Genomic DNA, 23,027 nt, shown 5'->3' with positions numbered 1-23,027 from the left:
CGAAAAGTTTCTTATCTGAACAATCGGTTGTATGAGATATATACTATATATACAACCGATCTCTATGATTTTTTCAGACAACAATATATGCTATATACGTAAGCAATCGGTGAAATTTGAAGCTTATAGCTGTTAAAATGGGGTAGAAATTACGAAAAGTTCCTTATCTGAACAATCGGTTGTGGGGGATATATACTATATATACGACCGATGTCATCAATTTTTTCAGGCAACAATATGTGCAATATACGAAAGTATATGGTGAAGTTTGAAGCTTCAATCTGTTAAATTGGGTAAGATATTACAAAAAACCCTTTTTCTGAAAAATCGGTTGTATGGAGGATATATGCTATAGTGGTCCGATCCGGTCGGTTCCGACAAATGTCTAATCGGACACCCAAATACACCCGCTCACCAAATTTTATCAAGATATCTCAAAAATTTAGGGACTAGTTTGCATACAAACAGACAGACGGACAGACGGACAGACGGACATGGCTAAATCAACTCAGCTCTTCAACCTGATTATTTCGGTATACTTAATGGTGGGTCTATCTATTTTCCTTTAAGGACTTACAATTTTCGGTTTCGTGACGAAATTAATATACCATTTCATTTTCATGAAAGGTATAAAAATAGGTAGGTAATCTGTGTGAGGATGCAAAGCTTCACGTTTTTTGTGGTCTGCATGTAAAAAGTATGACTACGAATCACGTAATTCAAAAATATATGACGTAAACGTAACTATTTGATGAAATTTGATGAATTTTGAAGCTTCTAGCCATAAAAAAGGGGCAAAAATGAGAGTTTATATGAAGTATATAATATATATACCACCGATCTTTATGATTTTTTCAGACAACAATATATGCTATATACGTAAGCATTTTGTGAAATTTGAAGCTTCTAGCTGTTCAAACGGGGCAGAAATTGCGCAAAGTTTCTTATCTGAACAATCGGTTGTATGAGATATATACTATATATACAACCGATCTCTATGATTTTTTCAGACAACAATATATGCTATATACTTAAGCATTTGTTGAAATTTGAAGCTTCTAGCTGTTAAAATGGGGTAGAAATTGCGAAAAGTTTCTTATCTGAACAATCGGTTGTGTGAGATATATACTATATATACAACCGATCTCTATGATTTTTTCAGACAACGTAATATGCTATATACGTAGGCAGTCGGTGAAATTTTAAGCTTATAGCTGTTAAAATGGGGTAGAAATTGCGAAAAGTTTCTTATCTGAACAATCGGTTGTATGAGATATATACTATATATACAACCGATCTCTATGATTTTTTCAGACAACAATATATGCTATATACGTAAGCAATCGGTGAAATTTGAAGCTTATAGCTGTTAAAATAGGGTAGAAATTACGAAAAGTTCCTTATCTGAACAATCGGTTGTGGGGGATATATACTATATATACGACCGATCTCATCAATTTTTTCAGGCAACAATATGTGCAATATACGAAAGTATATGGTGAAGTTTGAAGCTTCAATCTGTTAAATTGGGTAAGATATTACAAAAAACCCCTTTTTCTGAAAAATCGGTTGTATGGAGGATATATGCTATAGTGGTCCGATCCGGTCGGTTCCGACCAATGTCTAATCGGACACCCAAATACACCTGCTCACCAAATTTTATCAAGATATCTCAAAAATTGAGGGACTAGTTTGCATACAAACAGACAGACGGACAGACGGACAGACGGACATGGCTAAATCAACTCAGCTCTTCAACCTGATTATTTCGGTATACTTAATGGTGGGTCTATCTATTTTCCTTTAAGGACTTACAATTTTCGGTTTCGTGACGAAATTAATATACCATTTCATTTTCATGAAAGTTATAAAAATAGGTAGGTAATCTGTGTGAGGATGCAAAGCTTCACGTTTTTTGTGGTCTGCATGTAAAAAGTATAACTACGAATCACGTATTTCAAAAATATATGACGTAAACGTAACTATTTGATGAAATTTGATGAATTTTGAAGCTTTTAGCCATAAAAAAGGGGCAAAAATGAGAGTTTATATGAAGTATATAATATATAAACCACCGATCTCTATGATTTTTTCAGACAACAATATATGCTATATACGTAAGCATTTTGTGAAATTTGAAGCTTCTAGCTGTTAAAACGGGGCAGAAATTGCGCAAAGTTTCTTATCTGAACCATCGGTTGTATGAGATATATACTATATATACAACCGATCTCTATGATTTTTTCAGACAACAATATATGCTATATACTTAAGCATTTGCTGAAATTTGAAGCTTCTAGCTGTTAAAATGGGGTAGAAATTGCGAAAAGTTTCTTATCTGAACAATCGGTTGTGTGAGATATATACTATATATACAACCGATCTCTATGATTTTTTCAGACAACAATATATGCTATATACGTAAGCAATCGGTGAAATTTTAAGCTTATAGCTGTTAAAATGGGGTAGAAATTGCGAAAAGTTTCTTATCTGAACAATCGGTTGTATGAGATATATACTATATATACAACCGATCTCTATGATTTTTTCAGACAACAATATATGCTATATACGTAAGCAATCGGTGAAATTTGAAGCTTATAGCTGTTAAAATGGGGTAGAAATTACGAAAAGTTCCTTATCTGAACAATCGGTTGTGGGGGATATATACTATATATACGACCGATCTCATCAATTTTTTCAGGCAACAATATGTGCAATATACGAAAGTATATGGTGAAGTTTGAAGCTTCAATCTGTTAAATTGGGTAAGATATTACAAAAAACCCCTTTTTCTGAAAAATCGGTTGTATGGAGGATATATGCTATAGTGGTCCGATCCGGTCGGTTCCGACAAATGTCTAATCGGACACCCAAATACACCCGCTCACCAAATTTTATCAAGATATCTCAAAAATTTAGGGACTAGTTTGCATACAAACAGACAGACGGACAGACGGACAGACGGACATGGCTAAATCAACTCAGCTCTTCAACCTGATTATTTCGGTTTACTTAATGGTGGGTCTATCTATTTTCCTTTAAGGACTTACAATTTTCGGGTTCGTGACGAAATTAATATATCATTTCATTTTCATGAAAGTTATAAAAATAGGTAGGTAATCTGTGTTAGGATGCAAAGCTTCACGTTTTTTGTGGGGTGCATGTAAAAAGTATGACTACGAATCACGTAATTCAAAAATTTTTTCAGGCAACAATGTGTGCAATATACGAAAGTATATGGTGAAGTTTGAAGCTTCAATCTGTTAAATTGGGTAAGATATTACAAAAATTTTCATGAAAGGTATAAAAATAGGTAGGTAATCTGTGTGAGGATGCAAAGCTTCACGTTTTTTGTGGTCTGCATGTAAAAACTATGACTACGAATCACGTATTTCAAAAATATATGACGTAAACGTAACTATTTGATGAAATTTGATGAATTTTGAAGCTTCTAGCCGTAAAAAAGGGGCAAAAATGACAGTTTATATGAAGTATATAATATATATACCACCGATCTCTATGATTTTTTCAGACAACAATATATGCTATATACGTAAGCATATGGTGAAATTTGAAGCGTCTAGCTGTTAAAAAGGGGCAGAAATTGCGCAAAGTTTCTTAACTGAACAATCGGTTGTATGAGATATATACTATATATACCATCGATCTCAATGATTTTTTCAGACAACAATATATGCTATACACGTAAGCATTTGGTGAAAGTTGAAGCTTCTAGCTGTTAAAATGGGGAAGAAATTGCGCAAAGTTTCTTATCTGAACAATCGGTTGTATGGGATATATACTATATATACCACCGGTATCTATGATTTTCTCAGACAACAATATATGCTATACACGTAAGTATTTAGTGAAATTTGAACATATCTAAACGATTTTTAAGATAAATATAAAATAAACAAGTAAGAACGGGACTGTCTTCGGCTGTGCCGAAGACTTCATACCTTTCATGAATGGGGCTGAACAATAATCTTATCCCGTTCGTAATCTCCGAATAATCGGATGTATAAGATAAGAAATATATAGTGAACAGATCTGCATACCTTAACGATTTTTAAGATAAATATAAAATTAAAAACAGGTAGGTACTTTGTGTGAGGATGCAAAGTTTCTGGTTTTTTGTGGTCTGCGTGTAAAAACTATGACTGCGAATCACGTATTTCAACAATATATTGCGTAAACGTAACTATTTGATGAAACTTGATGAATTTTGAAGCTTCTAGCCGTAAAAAGGGGGCAAAAATTGAGTTTATATGGGGTATATAATATATGTATATAGCTGTTAAAATGGGGTATCTATGATTTTTTCAGACAACAATATATGCTATATACGTAAGCAATCGGTGAAATTTTAAGCTTATAGCTGTTAAAATGGGGTAGAAATTGCGAAAAGTTTCTTATCTGAACAATCGGTTGTATGAGATATATACTATATATACAACCGATCTCTATGATTTTTTCAGACAACAATATATGCTATATACGTAAGCAATCGGTGAAATTTGAAGCTTATAGCTGTTAAAATGGGGTAGAAATTACGAAAAGTTCCTTATCTGAACAATCGGTTGTGGGGGATATATACTATATATACGACCGATGTCATCAATTTTTTCAGGCAACAATATGTGCAATATACGAAAGTATATGGTGAAGTTTGAAGCTTCAATCTGTTAAATTGGGTAAGATATTACAAAAAACCCTTTTTCTGAAAAATCGGTTGTATGGAGGATATATGCTATAGTGGTCCGATCCGGTCGGTTCCGACAAATGTCTAATCGGACACCCAAATACACCCGCTCACCAAATTTTATCAAGATATCTCAAAAATTTAGGGACTAGTTTGCATACAAACAGACAGACGGACAGACGGACAGACGGACATGGCTAAATCAACTCAGCTCTTCAACCTGATTATTTCGGTATACTTAATGGTGGGTCTATCTATTTTCCTTTAAGGACTTACAATTTTCGGTTTCGTGACGAAATTAATATACCATTTCATTTTCATGAAAGGTATAAAAATAGGTAGGTAATCTGTGTGAGGATGCAAAGCTTCACGTTTTTTGTGGTCTGCATGTAAAAAGTATGACTACGAATCACGTAATTCAAAAATATATGACGTAAACGTAACTATTTGATGAAATTTGATGAATTTTGAAGCTTCTAGCCATAAAAAAGGGGCAAAAATGAGAGTTTATATGAAGTATATAATATATATACCACCGATCTTTATGATTTTTTCAGACAACAATATATGCTATATACGTAAGCATTTTGTGAAATTTGAAGCTTCTAGCTGTTCAAACGGGGCAGAAATTGCGCAAAGTTTCTTATCTGAACAATCGGTTGTATGAGATATATACTATATATACAACCGATCTCTATGATTTTTTCAGACAACAATATATGCTATATACTTAAGCATTTGTGGAAATTTGAAGCTTCTAGCTGTTAAAATGGGGTAGAAATTGCGAAAAGTTTCTTATCTGAACAATCGGTTGTGTGAGATATATACTATATATACAACCGATCTCTATGATTTTTTCAGACAACGTAATATGCTATATACGTAGGCAGTCGGTGAAATTTTAAGCTTATAGCTGTTAAAATGGGGTAGAAATTGCGAAAAGTTTCTTATCTGAACAATCGGTTGTATGAGATATATACTATATATACAACCGATCTCTATGATTTTTTCAGACAACAATATATGCTATATACGTAAGCAATCGGTGAAATTTGAAGCTTATAGCTGTTAAAATAGGGTAGAAATTACGAAAAGTTCCTTATCTGAACAATCGGTTGTGGAGGATATATACTATATATACGACCGATCTCATCAATTTTTTCAGGCAACAATATGTGCAATATACGAAAGTATATGGTGAAGTTTGAAGCTTCAATCTGTTAAATTGGGTAAGATATTACAAAAAACCCCTTTTTCTGAAAAATCGGTTGTATGGAGGATATATGCTATAGTGGTCCGATCCGGTCGGTTCCGACCAATGTCTAATCGGACACCCAAATACACCTGCTCACCAAATTTTATCAAGATATCTCAAAAATTGAGGGACTAGTTTGCATACAAACAGACAGACGGACAGACGGACAGACGGACATGGCTAAATCAACTCAGCTCTTCAACCTGATTATTTCGGTATACTTAATGGTGGGTCTATCTATTTTCCTTTAAGGACTTACAATTTTCGGTTTCGTGACGAAATTAATATACCATTTCATTTTCATGAAAGTTATAAAAATAGGTAGGTAATCTGTGTGAGGATGCAAAGCTTCACGTTTTTTGTGGTCTGCATGTAAAAAGTATAACTACGAATCACGTATTTCAAAAATATATGACGTAAACGTAACTATTTGATGAAATTTGATGAATTTTGAAGCTTTTAGCCATAAAAAAGGGGCAAAAATGAGAGTTTATATGAAGTATATAATATATAAACCACCGATCTCTATGATTTTTTCAGACAACAATATATGCTATATACGTAAGCATTTTGTGAAATTTGAAGCTTCTAGCTGTTAAAACGGGGCAGAAATTGCGCAAAGTTTCTTATCTGAACCATCGGTTGTATGAGATATATACTATATATACAACCGATCTCTATGATTTTTTCAGACAACAATATATGCTATATACTTAAGCATTTGCTGAAATTTGAAGCTTCTAGCTGTTAAAATGGGGTAGAAATTGCGAAAAGTTTCTTATCTGAACAATCGGTTGTGTGAGATATATACTATATATACAACCGATCTCTATGATTTTTTCAGACAACAATATATGCTATATACGTAAGCAATCGGTGAAATTTTAAGCTTATAGCTGTTAAAATGGGGTAGAAATTGCGAAAAGTTTCTTATCTGAACAATCGGTTGTATGAGATATATACTATATATACAACCGATCTCTATGATTTTTTCAGACAACAATATATGCTATATACGTAGGCAATCGGTGAAATTTGAAGCTTATAGCTGTTAAAATGGGGTAGAAATTACGAAAAGTTCCTTATCTGAACAATCGGTTGTGGGGGATATATACTATATATACGACCGATCTCATCAATTTTTTCAGGCAACAATATGTGCAATATACGAAAGTATATGGTGAAGTTTGAAGCTTCAATCTGTTAAATTGGGTAAGATATTACAAAAAACCCCTTTTTCTGAAAAATCGGTTGTATGGAGGATATATGCTATAGTGGTCCGATCCGGTCGGTTCCGACAAATGTCTAATCGGACACCCAAATACACCCGCTCACCAAATTTTATCAAGATATCTCAAAAATTTAGGGACTAGTTTGCATACAAACAGACAGACGGACAGACGGACAGACGGACATGGCTAAATCAACTCAGCTCTTCAACCTGATTATTTCGGTTTACTTAATGGTGGGTCTATCTATTTTCCTTTAAGGACTTACAATTTTCGGGTTCGTGACGAAATTAATATATCATTTCATTTTCATGAAAGTTATAAAAATAGGTAGGTAATCTGTGTTAGGATGCAAAGCTTCACGTTTTTTGTGGGGTGCATGTAAAAAGTATGACTACGAATCACGTAATTCAAAAATTTTTTCAGGCAACAATGTGTGCAATATACGAAAGTATATGGTGAAGTTTGAAGCTTCAATCTGTTAAATTGTGTAAGATATTACAAAAATTTTCATGAAAGGTATAAAAATAGGTAGGTAATCTGTGTGAGGATGCAAAGCTTCACGTTTTTTGTGGTCTGCATGTAAAAACTATGACTACGAATCACGTATTTCAAAAATATATGACGTAAACGTAACTATTTGATGAAATTTGATGAATTTTGAAGCTTCTAGCCGTAAAAAAGGGGCAAAAATGACAGTTTATATGAAGTATATAATATATATACCACCGATCTCTATGATTTTTTCAGACAACAATATATGCTATATACGTAAGCATATGGTGAAATTTGAAGCGTCTAGCTGTTAAAAAGGGGCAGAAATTGCGCAAAGTTTCTTAACTGAACAATCGGTTGTATGAGATATATACTATATATACCATCGATCTCAATGATTTTTTCAGACAACAATATATGCTATACACGTAAGCATTTGGTGAAAGTTGAAGCTTCTAGCTGTTAAAATGGGGAAGAAATTGCGCAAAGTTTCTTATCTGAACAATCGGTTGTATGGGATATATACTATATATACCACCGGTATCTATGATTTTCTCAGACAACAATATATGCTATACACGTAAGTATTTAGTGAAATTTGAACATATCTAAACGATTTTTAAGATAAATATAAAATAAACAAGTAAGAACGGGACTGTCTTCGGCTGTGCCGAAGACTTCATACCTTTCATGAATGGGGCTGAACAATAATCTTATCCCGTTCGTAATCTCCGAATAATCGGATGTATAAGATAAGAAATATATAGTGAACAGATCTGCATACCTTAACGATTTTTAAGATAAATATAAAATTAAAAACAGGTAGGTACTTTGTGTGAGGATGCAAAGTTTCTGGTTTTTTGTGGTCTGCGTGTAAAAACTATGACTGCGAATCACGTATTTCAACAATATATTGCGTAAACGTAACTATTTGATGAAACTTGATGAATTTTGAAGCTTCTAGCCGTAAAAAGGGGGCAAAAATTGAGTTTATATGGGGTATATAATATATGTATATAGCTGTTAAAATGGGGTATCTATGATTTTTTCAGACAACAATATATGCTATATACGTAAGCAATCGGTGAAATTTTAAGCTTATAGCTGTTAAAATGGGGTAGAAATTGCGAAAAGTTTCTTATCTGAACAATCGGTTGTATGAGATATATACTATATATACAACCGATCTCTATGATTTTTTCAGACAACAATATATGCTATATACGTAAGCAATCGGTGAAATTTGAAGCTTATAGCTGTTAAAATGGGGTAGAAATTACGAAAAGTTCCTTATCTGAACAATCGGTTGTGGGGGATATATACTATATATACGACCGATCTCATCAATTTTTTCAGGCAACAATATGTGCAATATACGAAAGTATATGGTGAAGTTTGAAGCTTCAATCTGTTAAATTGCGTAAGATATTACAAAAAACCCCTTTTTCTGAAAAATCGGTTGTATGGAGGATATATGCTATAGTGGTCCGATCCGGTCGGTTCCGACAAATGTCTAATCGGACACCCAAATACACCCGCTCACCAAATTTTATCAAGATATCTCAAAAATTTAGGGACTAGTTTGCATACAAACAGACAGACGGACAGACGGACAGACGGACATGGCTAAATCAACTCAGCTCTTCAACCTGATTATTTCGGTATACTTAATGGTGGGTCTATCTATTTTCCTTTAAGGACTTACAATTTTCGGTTTCGTGACGAAATTAATATACCATTTCATTTTCATGAAAGGTATAAAAATAGGTAGGTAATCTGTGTGAGGATGCAAAGCTTCACGTTTTTTGTGGTCTGCATGTAAAAAGTATGACTACGAATCACGTAATTCAAAAATATATGACGTAAACGTAACTATTTGATGAAATTTGATGAATTTTGAAGCTTCTAGCCGTAAAAAAGGGGCAAAAATGAGAGTTTATATGAAGTATATAATATATATACCACCGATCTCTATGATTTTTTCAGACAACAATATATGCTATATACGTAAGCATTTTGTGAAATTTGAAGCTTCTAGCTGTTAAAACGGGGCAGAAATTGCGCAAAGTTTCTTATCTGAACAATCGGTTGTATGAGATATATACTATATATACAACCGATCTCTATGATTTTTTCAGACAACAATATATGCTATATACTTAAGCATTTGCTGAAATTTGAAGCTTCTAGCTGTTAAAATGGGGTAGAAATTGCGAAAAGTTTCTTATCTGAACAATCGGTTGTGTGAGATATATACTATATATACAACCGATCTCTATGATTTTTTCAGACAACAATATATGCTATATACGTAAGCAATCGGTGAAATTTTAAGCTTATAGCTGTTAAAATGGGGTAGAAATTGCGAAAAGTTTCTTATCTGAACAATCGGTTGTATGAGATATATACTATATATACAACCGATCTCTATGATTTTTTCAGACAACAATATATGCTATATACGTAAGCAATCCGTGAAATTTGAAGCTTATAGCTGTTCAAATGGGGTAGAAATTACGAAAAGTTCCTTATCTGAACAATCGGTTGTGGGGGATATATACTATATATACGACCGATCTCATCAATTTTTTCAGGCAACAATATGTGCAATATACGAAAGTATATGGTGAAGTTTGAAGCTTCAATCTGTTAAATTGGGTAAGATATTACAAAAAACCCCTTTTTCTGAAAAATCGGTTGTATGGAGGATATATGCTATAGTGGTCCGATCCGGTCGGTTCCGACAAATGTCTAATCGGACACCCAAATACACCCGCTCACCAAATTTTATCAAGATATCTCAAAAATTTAGGGACTAGTTTGCATACAAACAGACAGACGGACAGACGGACATGGCTAAATCAACTCAGCTCTTCAACCTGATTATTTCGGTTTACTTAATGGTGGGTCTATCTATTTTCCTTTAAGGACTTACAATTTTCGGTTTCGTGACGAAATTAATATATCATTTCATTTTCATGAAAGGTATAAAAATAGGTAGGTAATCTGTGTTAGGATGCAAAGCTTCACGTTTTTTGTGGGGTGCATGTAAAAAGTATGACTACGAATCACGTAATTCTAAAATTTTTTCAGGCAACAATATGTGCAATATACGAAAGTATATGGTGAAGTTTGAAGCTTCAATCTGTTAAATTGGGTAAGATATTACTAAAATTTTCATGAAAGGTATAAAAATAGGTAGGTAATCTGTGTGAGGATGCAAAGCTTCACGTTTTTTGTGGTCTGCATGTAAAAACTATGACTACGAATCACGTATTTCAAAAATATATGACGTAAACGTAACTATTTGATGAAATTTGATGAATTTTGAAGCTTCTAGCCGTAAAAAAGGGGCAAAAATGACAGTTTATATGAAGTATATAATATATATACCACCGATCTCTATGATTTTTTCAGACAACAATATATGCTATATACGTAAGCATATGGTGAAATTTGAAGCGTCTAGCTGTTAAAAAGGGGCAGAAATTGCGCAAAGTTTCTTAACTGAACAATCGGTTGTATGAGATATATACTATATATACCATCGATCTCAATGATTTTTTCAGACAACAATATATGCTATACACGTAAGCATTTGGTGAAAGTTGAAGCTTCTAGCTGTTAAAATGGGGAAGAAATTGCGCAAAGTTTCTTATCTGAACAATCGGTTGTATGGGATATATACTATATATACCACCGGTATCTATGATTTTCTCAGACAACAATATATGCTATACACGTAAGTATTTAGTGAAATTTGAACATATCTAAACGATTTTTAAGATAAATATAAAATAAAAAATAGGTAGGTAATCTGTGTGAGGATGCAAAGCTTCACGTTTTTTGTGGTCTGCATGTAAAAAGTATGACTACGAATCACGTATTTCAAAAATATATGACGTAAACGTAACTATTTGATGAAATTTGATGAATTTTGAAGCTTCTAGCCGTAAAAAAGGGGCAAAAATGAGAGTTTATATGAAGTATATAATATATATACCACCGATCTCTATGATTTTTTCAGACAACAATATATGCTATATACGTAAGCATTTTGTGAAATTTGAAGCTTCTAGCTGTTAAAACGGGGCAGAAATTGCGCAAAGTTTCTTATCTGAACAATCGGTTGTATGAGATATATACTATATATACAACCGATCTCTATGATTTTTTCAGACAACAATATATGCTATATACTTAAGCATTTGCTGAAATTTGAAGCTTCTAGCTGTTAAAATGGGGTAGAAATTACGAAAAGTTTCTTATCTGAACAATCGGTTGTGTGAGATATATACTATATATACAACCGATCTCTATGATTTTTTCAGACAACATAATATGCTATATACGTAGGCAATCGGTGAAAGTTTAAGCTTATAGCTGTTAAAATGGGGTAGAAATTGCGAAAAGTTTCTTATCTGAACAATCGGTTGTATGAGATATATACTATATATACAACCGATCTCTATGATTTTTTCAGACAACAATATATGCTATATACGTAAGCAATCGGTGAAATTTGAAGCTTATAGCTGTTAAAATGGGGTAGAAATTACGAAAAGTTCCTTATCTGAACAATCGGTTGTGGGGGATATATACTATATATACGACCGATCTCATCAATTTTTTCAGGCAACAATATGTGCAATATACGAAAGTATATGGTGAAGTTTGAAGCTTCAATCTGTTAAATTGCGTAAGATATTACAAAAAACCCCTTTTTCTGAAAAATCGGTTGTATGGAGGATATATGCTATAGTGGTCCGATCCGGTCGGTTCCGACAAATGTCTAATCGGACACCCAAATACACCCGCTCACCAAATTTTATCAAGATATCTCAAAAATTTAGGGACTAGTTTGCATACAAACAGACAGACGGACAGACGGACAGACGGACATGGCTAAATCAACTCAGCTCTTCAACCTGATTATTTCGGTATACTTAATGGTGGGTCTATCTATTTTCCTTTAAGGACTTACAATTTTCGGTTTCGTGACGAAATTAATATACCATTTCATTTTCATGAAAGGTATAAAAATAGGTAGGTAATCTGTGTGAGGATGCAAAGCTTCACGTTTTTTGTGGTCTGCATGTAAAAAGTATGACTACGAATCACGTAATTCAAAAATATATGACGTAAACGTAACTATTTGATGAAATTTGATGAATTTTGAAGCTTCTAGCCGTAAAAAAGGGGCAAAAATGAGAGTTTATATGAAGTATATAATATATATACCACCGATCTCTATGATTTTTTCAGACAACAATATATGCTATATACGTAAGCATTTTGTGAAATTTGAAGCTTCTAGCTGTTAAAACGGGGCAGAAATTGCGCAAAGTTTCTTATCTGAACAATCGGTTGTATGAGATATATACTATATATACAACCGATCTCTATGATTTTTTCAGACAACAATATATGCTATATACTTAAGCATTTGCTGAAATTTGAAGCTTCTAGCTGTTAAAATGGGGTAGAAATTGCGAAAAGTTTCTTATCTGAACAATCGGTTGTGTGAGATATATACTATATATACAACCGATCTCTATGATTTTTTCAGACAACAATATATGCTATATACGTAAGCAATCGGTGAAATTTTAAGCTTATAGCTGTTAAAATGGGGTAGAAATTGCGAAAAGTTTCTTATCTGAACAATCGGTTGTATGAGATATATACTATATATACAACCGATCTCTATGATTTTTTCAGACAACAATATATGCTATATACGTAAGCAATCCGTGAAATTTGAAGCTTATAGCTGTTCAAATGGGGTAGAAATTACGAAAAGTTCCTTATCTGAACAATCGGTTGTGGGGGATATATACTATATATACGACCGATCTCATCAATTTTTTCAGGCAACAATATGTGCAATATACGAAAGTATATGGTGAAGTTTGAAGCTTCAATCTGTTAAATTGGGTAAGATATTACAAAAAACCCCTTTTTCTGAAAAATCGGTTGTATGGAGGATATATGCTATAGTGGTCCGATCCGGTCGGTTCCGACAAATGTCTAATCGGACACCCAAATACACCCGCTCACCAAATTTTATCAAGATATCTCAAAAATTTAGGGACTAGTTTGCATACAAACAGACAGACGGACAGACGGACATGGCTAAATCAACTCAGCTCTTCAACCTGATTATTTCGGTTTACTTAATGGTGGGTCTATCTATTTTCCTTTAAGGACTTACAATTTTCGGTTTCGTGACGAAATTAATATATCATTTCATTTTCATGAAAGGTATAAAAATAGGTAGGTAATCTGTGTTAGGATGCAAAGCTTCACGTTTTTTGTGGGGTGCATGTAAAAAGTATGACTACGAATCACGTAATTCTAAAATTTTTTCAGGCAACAATATGTGCAATATACGAAAGTATATGGTGAAGTTTGAAGCTTCAATCTGTTAAATTGGGTAAGATATTACTAAAATTTTCATGAAAGGTATAAAAATAGGTAGGTAATCTGTGTGAGGATGCAAAGCTTCACGTTTTTTGTGGTCTGCATGTAAAAACTATGACTACGAATCACGTATTTCAAAAATATATGACGTAAACGTAACTATTTGATGAAATTTGATGAATTTTGAAGCTTCTAGCCGTAAAAAAGGGGCAAAAATGACAGTTTATATGAAGTATATAATATATATACCACCGATCTCTATGATTTTTTCAGACAACAATATATGCTATATACGTAAGCATATGGTGAAATTTGAAGCGTCTAGCTGTTAAAAAGGGGCAGAAATTGCGCAAAGTTTCTTAACTGAACAATCGGTTGTATGAGATATATACTATATATACCATCGATCTCAATGATTTTTTCAGACAACAATATATGCTATACACGTAAGCATTTGGTGAAAGTTGAAGCTTCTAGCTGTTAAAATGGGGAAGAAATTGCGCAAAGTTTCTTATCTGAACAATCGGTTGTATGGGATATATACTATATATACCACCGGTATCTATGATTTTCTCAGACAACAATATATGCTATACACGTAAGTATTTAGTGAAATTTGAACATATCTAAACGATTTTTAAGATAAATATAAAATAAAAAATAGGTAGGTAATCTGTGTGAGGATGCAAAGCTTCACGTTTTTTGTGGTCTGCATGTAAAAAGTATGACTACGAATCACGTATTTCAAAAATATATGACGTAAACGTAACTATTTGATGAAATTTGATGAATTTTGAAGCTTCTAGCCGTAAAAAAGGGGCAAAAATGAGAGTTTATATGAAGTATATAATATATATACCACCGATCTCTATGATTTTTTCAGACAACAATATATGCTATATACGTAAGCATTTTGTGAAATTTGAAGCTTCTAGCTGTTAAAACGGGGCAGAAATTGCGCAAAGTTTCTTATCTGAACAATCGGTTGTATGAGATATATACTATATATACAACCGATCTCTATGATTTTTTCAGACAACAATATATGCTATATACTTAAGCATTTGCTGAAATTTGAAGCTTCTAGCTGTTAAAATGGGGTAGAAATTACGAAAAGTTTCTTATCTGAACAATCGGTTGTGTGAGATATATACTATATATACAACCGATCTCTATGATTTTTTCAGACAACATAATATGCTATATACGTAGGCAATCGGTGAAAGTTTAAGCTTATAGCTGTTAAAATGGGGTAGAAATTGCGAAAAGTTTCTTATCTGAACAATCGGTTGTATGAGATATATACTATATATACAACCGATCTCTATGATTTTTTCAGACAACAATATATGCTATATACGTAAGCAATCGGTGAAATTTGAAGCTTATAGCTGTTAAAATAGGGTAGAAATTACGAAAAGTTCCTTATCTGAACAATCGGTTGTGGGGGATATATACTATATATACGACCGATCTCATCAATTTTTTCAGGCAACAATATGTGCAATATACGAAAGTATATGGTGAAGTTTGAAGCTTCAATCTGTTAAATTGGGTAAGATATTACAAAAAACCCCTTTTTCTGAAAAATCGGTTGTATGGAGGATATATGCTATAGTGGTCCGATCCGGTCGGTTCCGACAAATGTCTAATCGGACACCCAAATACACCCGCTCGCCAAATTTTATCAAGATATCTCAAAAATTGAGGGACTAGTTTGCATACAAACAGACAGACGGACAGACGGACAGACGGACAGACGGACATGGCTAAATCAACTCAGCTCTTCAACCTGATTATTTCGGTATACTTAATGGTGGGTCTATCTATTTTCCTTTAAGGACTTACAATTTTCGGTTTCGTGACGAAATTAATATACCATTTCATTTTCATGAAAGGTATAAAAATAGGTAGGTAATCTGTGTGAGGATGCAAAGCTTCACGTTTTTTGTGGTCTGCATGTAAAAAGTATGACTACGAATCACGTATTTCAAAAATATATGACGTAAACGTAACTATTTGATGAAATTTGATGAATTTTGAAGCTTCTAGCCGTAAAAAAGGGGCAAAAATGAGAGTTTATATGAAGTATATAATATATATACCACCGATCTCTATGATTTTTTCAGACAACAATATATGCTATATACGTAAGCATTTTGTGAAATTTGAAGCTTCTAGCTGTTAAAACGGTGCAGAAATTGCGCAAAGTTTCTTATCTGAACAATCGGTTGTATGAGATATATACTATATATACAACCGATCTCTATGATTTTTTCAGACAACAATATATGCTATATACTTAAGCATTTGCTGAAATTTGAAGCTTCTAGCTGTTAAAATGGGGTAGAAATTGCGAAAAGTTTCTTATCTGAACAATCGGTTGTGTGAGATATATACTATATATACAACCGATCTCTATGATTTTTTCAGACAACAATATATGCTATATACGTAAGCAATAGGTGAAATTTTAAGCTTATAGCTGTTAAAATGGGGTAGAAATTGCGAAAAGTTTCTTATCTGAACAATCGGTTGTATGAGATATATTCTATATATACAACCGATCTCTATGATTTTTTCAGACAACAATATATGCTATATACGTAAGCAATCGGTGAAATTTGAAGCTTATAGCTGTTAAAATGGGGTAGAAATTACGAAAAGTTCCTTATCTGAACAATCGGTTGTGGGGGATATATACTATATATACGACCGATCTCATCAATTTTTTCAGGCAACAATATGTGCAATATACGAAAGTATATGGTGAAGTTTGAAGCTTCAATCTGTTAAATTGGGTAAGATATTACAAAAAACCCCTTTTTCTGAAAAATCGGTTGTATGGAGGATATATGCTATAGTGGTCCGATCCGGTCGGTTCCGACAAATGTCTAATCGGACACCCAAATACACCCGCTCACCAAATTTTATCAAGATATCTCAAAAATTTAGGGACTAGTTTGCATACAAACAGACAGACGGACAGACGGACAGACGGACATGGCTAAATCAACTCAGCTCTTCAACCTGATTATTTCGGTATACTTAATGGTGGGTCTATCTATTTTCCTTTAAGGACTTACAATTTTCGGTTTCGTGACGAAATTAATATACCATTTCATTTTCATGAAAGGTATAAAAATAGGTAGGTAATCTGTGTGAGGATGCAAAGCTTCACGTTTTTTGTGGTCTGCATGTAAAAAGTATGACTACGAATCACGTAATTCAAAAATATATGACGTAAACGTAACTATTTGATGAAATTTGATGAATTTTGAAGCTTCTAGCCGTAAAAAAGGGGCAAAAATGAGAGTTTATATGAAGTATATAATATATATACCACCGATCTCTATGATTTTTTCAGACAACTATATATGCTATATACGTAAGCATTTTGTGAAATTTGAAGCTTCTAGCTGTTAAAACGGGGCAGAAATTGCGCAAAGTTTCTTATCTGAACAATCGGTTGTATGAGATATATACTATATATTCAACCGATCTCTATGATTTTTTCAGACAACAATATATGCTATATACTTAAGCATTTGCTGAAATTTGAAGCTTCTAGCTGTTAAAATGGGGTAGAAATTGCGAAAAGTTTCTTATCTGAACAATCGGTTGTGTGAGATATATACTATATATACAACCGATCTCTATGATTTTTTCAGACAACAACATATGCTATATACGTAAGCAATCGGTGAAATTTTAAGCTTATAGCTGTTAAAATGGGGTAGAAATTGCGAAAAGTTTCTTATCTGAACAATCGGTTGTATGAGATATATACTATATATACAACCGATCTCTATGATTTTTTCAGACAACAATATATGCTATATACGTAAGCAATCGGTGAAATTTGAAGCTTATAGCTGTTAAAATTGGGTAGAAATTACGAAAAGTTCCTTATCTGAACAATCGGTTGTGGGGGATATATACTATATATACGACCGATCTCATCAATTTTTTCAGGCAACAATATGTGCAATATACGAAAGTATATGGTGAAGTTTGAAGCTTCAATCTGTTAAATTGGGTAAGATATTACAAAAAACCCCTTTTTCTGAAAAATCGGTTGTATGGAGGATATATGCTATAGTGGTCCGATCCGGTCGGTTCCGACAAATGTCTAATCGGACACCCAAATACACCCGCTCACCAAATTTTATCAAGATATCTCAAAAATTGCATACAAACAGACAGACGGACAGACGGACAGGACGGACATGGCTAAATCAACTCAGCTCTTCAACCTGATTATTTCGGTATACTTAATGGTGGGTCTATCTATTTTCCTTTAAGGATTACAGTTTTCGGTTTCGTGACGAAATTAATATACCATTTCATTTTCATGAAAGGTATAAAAATAGGTAGGTAATCTGTGTGAGGATGCAAAGCTTCACGTTTTTTGTGGTCTGCATGTAAAAAGTATGACTACGAATCACGTATTTCAAAAATATATGACGTAAACGTAACTATTTGATGAATTTTGAAGCTTCTAGCCGTAAAAAAGGGGCAAAAATGAGAGTTTATATGAAGTATATAATATATATACCACCGATCTCTATGATTTTTTCAGACAACAATATATGCTATATACGTAAGCATTTTGTGAAATTTGAAGCTTCTAGCTGTTAAAACGGGGCAGAAATTGCGCAAAGTTTCTTATCTGAACAATCGGTTGTATGAGATATATACTATATATACAACCGATCTCTATGATTTTTTCAGACAACAATATATGCTATATACTTAAGCATTTGCTGAAATTTGAAGCTTCTAGCTGTTAAAATGGGGTAGAAATTGCGAAAAGTTTCTTATCTGAACAATCGGTTGTGTGAGATATATACTATATATACAACCGATCTCTATGATTTTTTCAGACAACATAATATGCTATATACGTAGGCAATCGGTGAAATTTTAAGCTTATAGCTGTTAAAATGGGGTAGAAATTGCGAAAAGTTTCTTATGTGAACAATCGGTTGTATGAGATATATACTATATATACAACCGATCTCTATGATTTTTTCAGACAACAATATATGCTATATACGTAAGCAATCGGTGAAATTTGAAGCTTATAGCTGTTAAAATAGGGTAGAAATTACGAAAAGTTCCTTATCTGAACAATCGGTTGTGGGGGATATATACTATATATACGACCGATCTCATCATCAATATACGAAAGTATATGGTGAAGTTTGAAGCTTCAATCTGTTAAATTGGGTAAGATATTACAAAAAACCCCTTTTTCTGAAAAATCGGTTGTATGGAGGATATATGCTATAGTGGTCCGATCCGGTCGGTTCCGACAAATGTCTAATCGGACACCCAAATACACCCGCTCACCAAATTTTATCAAGATATCTCAAAAATTGAGGGACTAGTTTGCATACAAACAGACAGACGGACAGACGGACAGACGGACAGACGGACATGGCTAAATCAACTCAGCTCTTCAACCTGATTATTTCGGTATACTTAATGGTGGGTCTATCTATTTTCCTTTAAGGACTTACAATTTTCGGTTTCGTGACGAAATTAATATACCATTTCATTTTCATGAAAGATATAAAAATAGGTAGGTAATCTGTGTGAGGATGCAAAGCTTCACGTTTTTTGTGGTCTGCATGTAAAAAATATGACTACGAATCACGTATTTCAAAAATATATGACGTAAACGTAACTATTTGATGAAATTGGTGAATTTTGAAGCTTCTAGCCGTAAAAAAGGGGCAAAAATGAGAGTTTATATGAAGTATATAATATATATACCACCGATCTCTATGATTTTTTCAGACAACAATATATGCTATATACGTAAGCATTTTGTGAAATTTGAAGCTTCTAGCTGTTAAAACGGGGCAGAAATTGCGCAAAGTTTCTTATCTGAACAATCGGTTGTATGAGATATATACTATATATACAACCGATCTCTATGATTTTTTCAGACAACAATATATGCTATATACTTAAGCATTTGCTGAAATTTGAAGCTTCTAGCTGTTAAAATGGGGTAGAAATTGCGAAAAGTTTCTTATCTGAACAATCGGTTGTGTGAGATATATACTATATATACAACCGATCTCTATGATTTTTTTAGACAACAATATATGCTATATACGTAAGCAATCGGTGAAATTTTAAGCTTATAGCTGTTAAAATGGGGTAGAAATTGCGAAAAGTTTCTTATCTGAACAATCGGTTGTATGAGATATATACTATATATACAACCGATCTCTATGATTTTTTCAGACAACAATATATGCTATATACGTAAGCAATCGGTGAAATTTGAAGCTTATAGCTGTTAAAATGGGGTAGAAAGTACGAAAAGTTCCTTATCTGAACAATCGGTTGTGGGGGATATATACTATATATACGACCGATCTCATCAATTTTTTCAGGCAACAATATGTGCAATATACGAAAGTATATGGTGAAGTTTGAAGCTTCAATCTGTTAAATTGGGTAAGATATTACAAAAAAACCCTTTTTCTGAAAAATCGGTTGTATGGAGGATATATGATATAGTGGTCCGAAACGGTCGGTTCCGACAAATGTCTAATCGGACACCCAAATACACCCGCTCACCAAATTTTATCAAGATATCTCAAAAATTTAGGGACTAGTTTGCATACAAACAGACAGACGGACAGACGGACATGGCTAAATCAACTCAGCTCTTCAACCTGATTATTTCGGTATACTTAATGGTGGGTCTATCTATTTTCCTTTAAGGACTTACAATTTTCGGTTTCGTGACGAAATTAATATACCATTTCATTTTCATGAAAGGTATAAAAATAGGTAGGTAATCTGTGTGAGGATGCAAAGCTTCACGTTTTTTGTGGTCTGCATGTAAAAAGTATAACTACGAATCACGTATTTCAAAAATATATGACGTAAACGTAACTATTTGATGAAATTTGATGAATTTTGAAGCTTTTAGCCTTAAAAAAGGGGCAAAAATGAGAGTTTATATGAAGTATATAATATATATACCACTAATCTCTATGATTTTTTCAGACAACAATATATGCTATATACGTAAGCATTTTGTGAAATTTGAAGCTTCTAGCTGTTAAAACGGGGCAGAAATTGCGCAAAGTTTCTTATCTGAACAATCGGTTGTATGAGATATATACTATATATACAACCGATCTCTATGATTTTTTTCAGACAACAATATATGCTATATACTTAAGCATTTGCTGAAATTTGAAGCTTCTAGCTGTTAAAATGGGGTAGAAATTGCGAAAAGTTTCTTATCTGAACAATCGGTTGTGTGAGATATATACTATATATACAACCGATCTCTATGATTTTTTCAGACAACAATATATGCTATATACGTAAGCAATCGGTGAAATTTTAAGCTTATAGCTGTTAAAATGGGGTAGAAATTGCGAAAAGCTTCTTATCTGAACAATCGGTTGTATGAGATATATACTATATATACAACCGATCTCTATGATTTTTTCAGACAACAATATATGCTATATACGTAAGCAATCGGTGAAATTTGAAGCTTATAGCTGTTAAAATGGGGTAGAAATTACGAAAAGTTCCTTATCTGAACAATCGGTTGTGGGGGATATATACTATATATACGACCGATCTCATCAATTTTTTCAGGCAACAATATGTGCAATATACGAAAGTATATGGTGAAGTTTGAAGCTTCAATCTGTTAAATTGGGTAAGATATTACAAAAAACCCCTTTTTCTGAAAAATCGGTTGTATGGAGGATATATGCTATAGTGGTCCGATCCGGTCGGTTCCGACAAATGTCTAATCGGACACCCAAATACACCCGCTCACCAAATTTTATCAAGATATCTCAAAAATTTAGGGACTAGTTTGCATACAAACAGACAGACGGACAGACGGACAGACGGACATGGCTAAATCAACTCAGCTCTTCAACCTGATTATTTCGGTATACTTAATGGTGGGTCTATCTATTTTCCTTTAAGGACTTACAATTTTCGGTTTCGTGACGAAATTAATATACCATTTCATTTTCATGAAAGGTATAAAAATAGGTAGGTAATCTGTGTGAGGATGCAAAGCTTCACGTTTTTTGTGGTCTGCATGTAAAAAGTATGACTACGAATCACGTAATTCAAAAATATATGACGTAAACGTAACTATTTGATGAAATTTGATGAATTTTGAAGCTTCTAGCCGTAAAAAAGGGGCAAAAATGAGAGTTTATATGAAGTATATAATATATATATCACCGATCTCTATGATTTTTTCAGACAACTATATATGCTATATACGTAAGCATTTTGTGAAATTTGAAGCTTCTAGCTGTTAAAACGGGGCAGAATTGCGCAAAGTTTCTTATCTGAACAATCGGTTGTATGAGATATATACTATATATACAACCGATCTCTATGATTTTTTCAGACAACAATATATGCTATATACTTAAGCATTTGCTGAAATTTGAAGCTTCTAGCTGTTAAAATGGGGTAGAAATTGCGAAAAGTTTCTTATCTGAACAATCGGTTGTGTGAGATATATACTATATATACAACCGATCTCTATGATTTTTTCAGACAACAACATATGCTATATACGTAAGCAATCGGTGAAATTTTAAGCTTATAGCTGTTAAAATGGGGTAGAAATTGCGAAAAGTTTCTTACCTGAACAATCGGTTGTATGAGATATATACTATATATACAACCGATCTCTATGATTTTTTCAGACAACAATATATGCTATATACGTAAGCAATCGGTGAAATTTGAAGCTTATAGCTGTTAAAATGGGGTAGAAATTACGAAAAGTTCCTTATCTGAACAATCGGTTGTGGGGGATATATACTATATATACGACCGATCTCATCAATTTTTTCAGGCAACAATATGTGCAATATACGAAAGTATATGGTGA

Source organism: Eurosta solidaginis, chromosome X (genome assembly GCF_040869045.1).
Source record: "Eurosta solidaginis isolate ZX-2024a chromosome X, ASM4086904v1, whole genome shotgun sequence".
NCBI classification, from domain to species: Eukaryota; Metazoa; Arthropoda; class Insecta; order Diptera; family Tephritidae; genus Eurosta; species Eurosta solidaginis.
The sequence above is the reverse complement of the archived record's forward strand: the minus strand, read 5'-3'. Positions refer to the sequence as shown.